This window comes from Peromyscus maniculatus, chromosome 1 (genome assembly GCF_049852395.1).
Source record: "Peromyscus maniculatus bairdii isolate BWxNUB_F1_BW_parent chromosome 1, HU_Pman_BW_mat_3.1, whole genome shotgun sequence".
Classification (NCBI taxonomy): Eukaryota; Metazoa; Chordata; class Mammalia; order Rodentia; family Cricetidae; genus Peromyscus; species Peromyscus maniculatus.
In genome coordinates, this window is record NC_134852.1 from 42,354,557 (window position 1) to 42,360,843 (window position 6,287).

A 6,287-nucleotide genomic window follows, 5' to 3' on the forward strand; every position below is an offset into this window, starting at 1 on the left:
GCATATCTAGTTCTACTCATGATTGGATACTACGTAAACAGGAGCTTCTCTTCAGTAGAATGCACTGGACTTGCTGGGAACAGAGTTGAATGCTATTTGCACTGTGTATGGCCAGAATAGCACGAGCGTGGTGTTCTTATCCAGCATGAACACTTGCTGCTAGAACTTTAAACTGAACGTGATTCAACTCCGTTTAGGAAGTTTAATTGAACCCTATTGTGCCACGAATGGAAAACACTCTGCTTTGGAGAAACGGGCATTCTTGCACTCTCCTGTGTTTCCTATAGGGCCACTAGTGTGAACTAGCTCAGAACTAAAGAACTGTGCTTCCTACACAAACGGGGCATATCTAGCTCAACTCAATATTGGAAACTAAGTAAAAAGGAGCTTTGCTTCAGTCCAATACCCTGTACTTGCTGGGAAAAGACAGGAATGATATTTGCACATTATATGGCCAGAATAGCACAAGAGTTGTGTTGTTACCCTGAAGGATCACTTGCTGCTAGAACTTGAAACTGAACGTGATTCAACTCCGTTTAGGAAGTTTAATTGAACCCTAGTGTGCCATGCCAGGAAAACACTCTGCTTTGGAGAAACTGGCGTTCTTGTACTCTCCTGTGTTTCCAATAGGGCCAGTAGAGTGAGCTAGCTCAGAACAAAAGAACTGTGCTTCCTACACAAACGGGGCATATCTAGTTCCACTCAGTATTGGTAACTAAGTAAAACAGGAGCTTCTCTTCATCCCAATACAATGTATTTGCTGGGACAGACGCGAATGCTATTTGCACTGTGTATGGCCAGAATAGCAGGAGAGTTGTATTCTTACCTTGAAAGATCACTTAGTGCTAGATCATGAAAGCGAACGTGATTCAACTCCTTTTAGGAAGTTTAATTGAATCCTAGTGTGCCATGCAAGAAAAACACTCTGCCTTTGAGACCCGGCAAACTCGACTGTTTTACGTTTAGGGCCAGTACAGTGAGCTAGTCAGAACAAAAGAACTGTGCTTCCTACACAAACGATTCATATCTTGTTCAACTCAGTATAGGAAATTAAATAAAACAGGAGCTTCTCTTCAGTCCAACACACTGTACTTGCTGGGAACAGATGCGAATGCTATTTGCACTGTGTATGACCAGAATAGCACAAGAGTGGTGTTCTTAGCCTGAATGAACACTTACTGCTAGAACATTAAACTGAATGTCATTCAACTCCGTATAGGAAGTTTAATTGAACCCTAGTGTGCCATGCAAGAAAAACATTCTGCTTTTCAGAAACGGGCATTCTTGCACTCCACTGTGTTTCCTATAGGGCCAGTACAGAGAGCTAGCTCAGAAGAAAAGAACTGTGCTTCTTACACAAACGGGGCATGTCTAGTTCAACTCAGTATTGGAAACTATGTAAAATAGGAGCTTCTCTTCAGTCCAACACACTGTACTTGCTGGGAACAGATGCGAATGCTATTTGCACTGTGTATGACCAGAATAGCACAAGAGTGATGTTCTTAGCCTGAATGAACACTTACTGCTAGAACATTAAACTGAGTGTGATTCAACTCCGTATAGGAAGTTTAATTGAACCCTAGTATGCCATGCAAGAAAAACATTCTGCTTTTCAGAAACGGGCATTCTTGCACTCCACTGTGTTTCCTATAGGGCCAGTACAGACAGCGAGCTCAGAAGAAAAGAAGTGTGCTTCTTACACAAACGGGGCATGTCTAGTTCAACTCAGTATTGGAAACTAAGTAAAACAGGAGCTTCTCTTCAGTCCAACAAACTGTACTTGCTGGGAACAGATGCGAATGCTATTTGCGCTGTGTATGACCAGAATAGCACAAGAGTGGTGTTCTTAGCCTGAATGAACACTTACTGCTAGAACATTAAACTGAGTGTGATTCAACTCCTTATAAGAAGTTTAATTGAACCCTAGTGTGCCATGTAAGAAAAGCATTCTGCTTTTCAGAAACGGGCATTCTTGCACTCCACTGTGTTTCCTATACTGCCAGTACAGAGAGCTAGCTCATAAAAAAAGAACTGTGCTTCCTACACAAACGGGGCATATCTAGTTCTACTCATGATTGGATACTATGTAAAACAGGAGCTTCTCTTCAGTAGAATGCACTGGACTTGCTGGGAACAGAGTTGAATGCTATTTGCACTGTGTATGGCCAGAATAGCACAAGAGTGGTGTTCTTATCCAGCATGAACACTTGCTGCTAGAACTTGAAACTGAACGTGATTCAACTCCTTTTAGGAAGTTTAATTGAACCCTATTGTGCCACGAATGGAAAACACTCTGCTTTGGAGAAACGGGCATTCTTGCACTCTCCTGTGTTTCCTATAGGGCCACTAGTGTGAACTAGCTCAGAACTAAAGAACTGTGCTTCCTACACACACGGGGCATATCTAGCTCAACTCAATATTGGAAACTAATTAAAAAGGAGCTTTGCTTCAGTCCAATACCCTGTGCTTGCTGGGAAAAGACAGGAATGATATTTGCACAGTATATGGCCAGAATAGCACAAGAGTTGTGTTGTTACCCTGAAGGATCACTTGCTGCTAGAACTTGAAACTGAACGTGATTCAACTCCGTTTAGGAAGTTTAATTGAACCCTAGTGTGCCATGCAGGGAAAACACTCTGCTTTGGAGAAACTGGCGTTCTTGTACTCTCCTGTGTTTCCAATAGGGCCAGTAGAGTGAGCTAGCTCAGAACAAAAGAACTGTGCTTCCTACACAAACGGGGCATATCTAGTTCCACTCAGTATTTGTAACTAAGTAAAACAGGAGCTTCTCTTCATCCCAATACAATGTAATTGCTGGGAACAGACGCGAATCCTATTTGCACTGTGTATGGCCAGAAGAGCACGAGAGTTGTATTCTTACCCTGAAAGAACACTTAGTGCTAGAACATGAAAGTGAACGTGATTCAACTCCTTTTAGGAAGTTTAATTGAATCCTAGTGTGCCATGCAAGAAAAACACTCTGCCTTTGAGACCCGGCAAACTCGACTGTTTTACGTTTAGGGCCAGTACAGTGAGCTAGTCAGAACAAAAGAACTGTGCTTCCTACACAAACGATTCATATCTTGTTCAACTCAGTATTGGAAACTAAATAAAACAGGAGCTTTTCTTCAGTCCAACACACTGTACTTGATGGAAACAGACGCAACTGCTATTTGTACTGTGTATGGCCAGAATAGCACAAGAGTGGTGTTCTTACACTGAATGAACACTTACTGCTAGAACATGAAATTGAACGTGATTCAACTCCGTATAGGAAGTTTAATTGAACCCTGGTGTGCCATGCAAGAAAAACCCTCTGCTTTTGACATAGAGCATTCTTTCACTCTACTGTTTTTCCATAGGGCCAATACCGTGAGCTAGCTCAAAACAAAAGAACAGTGCTTCCTACACAAACAGAGCATATCTAGCTCAACTCAGTATTGGAAACTAAGTAAAACAGGAGCTTCTATTCAGTCCAACACACTGTACTGGCTGGGAACAGACGCGAATGCTATTTGCACTGTGTATGGCCAGAATAGCACAAGAGTGGTGTTCTTAGACTGAATGAACACTTACTGTTAGAACATTAAACTGAGTGTGATTCAACTCCTTATAGGAAGTTTAATTGAACCCTAGTGTGCCATGCAAGAAAAACATTCTGCTTTTCAGAAACGGGCATTCTTGCACTCCACTGTGTTTTCTATAGGGCCAGTACAGATAGCTAGCTCAGAAGAAAAGAACTGTGCTTCTTACACAAACGGGGCATGTCTAGTTCAACTCAGAATTGGAAACTAAGTAAAACAGGAGCTTCTCTTCAGTCCAACACACTGTACTTGCTGGGAACAGATGCGAATGCTATTTGCACTGTGTATGACCAGAATAGCACAAGAGTGGTGTTCTTAGCCTGAATGAACACTTACTGCTAGAACATTAAACTGAGTGTGATTCAACTCAATATAGGAAGTTTAATTGAACCCTAGTGTGTCATGCAAGAAAAACATTCTGCTTTTCAGAAACGGGCATTCTTGCACTCCACTGTGTTTCCTATAGGGCCAGTACAGAGAGCTAGCTCAGAAGAAAAGAACTGTGCTTCTTACACAAACGGGCCCTGTCTAGTTCAACTCAGTATTGGAAACTAAGTAAAACAGGAGCTTCTCTTCAGTCCAACACACTGTACTTGCTGGGAACAGATGCGAATGCTATTTGCACTGTGTATGACCAGAATAGCACAAGAGTGGTGTTCTTAGCCTGAATGAACACTTACTGCTAGAACATTAAACTGAGTGTGATTCAACTCCGTATAGGAAGTTTAATTGAACCCTAGTGTGCCATGTAAGAAAAGCATTCTGCTTTTCAGAAACGGGCATTCTTGCACTCCACTGTGTTTCCTATAGTGCCAGTACAGAGAGCTAGCTCATAAAAAAGAACTGTGCTTCCTACACAAACGGGGCATATCTAGTTCAACTCATGATTGGATACTACGTAAAACAGGAGCTTCTCTTCAGAAGAATGCACTGGACTTGCTGGGAACAGAGTTGAATGCTATTTGCACTGTGTATGGCCAGAATAGCACAAGAGTGGTGTTCTTATACAGCAAGAACACTTGCTGCTAGAACTTGAAAATGAACGTGATTCAAATCCGTTTAGGAAGTTTAATTGAACCCTAGTGTGCCACGAAAGGAAAACACTCTGCTTTGGAGAAACGGGCATTCTTGCACTCTCCTGTGTTTCCTATAGGGCCAGTAGTGTGAACTAGCTCCGAACTGAAGAACTGTGCTTCCTACACAAACGGGGCATATCTAGCTCAACTCAATATTGGAAACTAAGTAAAAAGGAGCTTTGCTTCAGTCCAATACCCTGTACTTGCTGGGAAAAGACAGGAATGATATTTGCACAGTATATGGCCAGAATAGCACAAGAGTTGTGTTGTTACCCTGAAGGATCACTTGCTGCTAGAACTTGAAACTGAACGTGATTCAACTCCGTTTAGGAAGTTTAATTGAACCCTAGTGTGCCATGCCAGGAAAACACTCTGCTTTGGAGAAACTGGCGTTCTTGTACTCTCCTGTGTTTCCAATAGGGCCAGTAGAGTGAGCTAGCTCAGAACAAAAGAACTGTGCTTCCTACACAAACGGGGCATATCTAGTTCCACTCAGTATTGGTAACTAAGTAAAACAGGAGCTTCTCTTCATCCCAATACAATGTATTTGCTGGGAACAGACGCGAATGCTATTTGCACTGTGTATGGCCAGAATAGCACGAGAGTTGTATTCTTACCCTGAAAGATCACTTAGTGCTAGATCATGAAAGCGAACGTGATTCAACTCCTTTTAGGAAGTTTAATTGAATCCTAGTGTGCCATGCAAGAAAAACACTCTGCCTTTGAGACCCGGCAAACTCGACTGTTTTACGTTTAGGGCCAGTACAGTGAGCTAGTCAGAACAAAAGAACTGTGCTTCCTACACAAACGATTCATATCTTGTTCAACTCAGTATAGGAAATTAAATAAAACAGGAGCTTCTCTTCAGTCCAACACACTGTACTTGCTGGGAACAGATGCGAATGCTATTTGCACTGTGTATGACCAGAATAGCACAAGAGTGGTGTTCTTAGCCTGAATGAACACTTACTGCTAGAACATTAAACTGAATGTCATTCAACTCCGTATAGGAAGTTTAATTGAACCCTAGTGTGCCATGCAAGAAAAACATTCTGCTTTTCAGAAACGGGCATTCTTGCACTCCACTGTGTTTCCTATAGGGCCAGTACAGAGAGCTAGCTCAGAAGAAAAGAACTGTGCTTCTTACACAAACGGGGCATGTCTAGTTCAACTCAGTATTGGAAACTATGTAAAATAGGAGCTTCTCTTCAGTCCAACACACTGTACTTGCTGGGAACAGATGCGAATGCTATTTGTACTGTGTATGACCAGATAGCACAAGAGTGATGTTCTTAGCCTGAATGAACACTTACTGCTAGAACATTAAACTGAGTGTGATTCAACTCCGTATAGGAAGTTTAATTGAACCCTAGTATGCCATGCAAGAAAAACATTCTGCTTTTCAGAAACGGGCATTCTTGCACTCCACTGTGTTTCCTATAGGGCCAGTACAGACAGCGAGGTCAGAAGAAAAGAACTGTGCTTCTTACACAAACGGGGCATGTCTAGTTCAACTCAGTATTGGAAACTAAGTAAAACAGGAGCTTCTCTTCAGTCCAACACACTGTACTTGCTGGGAACAGATGCGAATGCTATTTGCGCTGTGTATGACCAGAATAGCACAAGA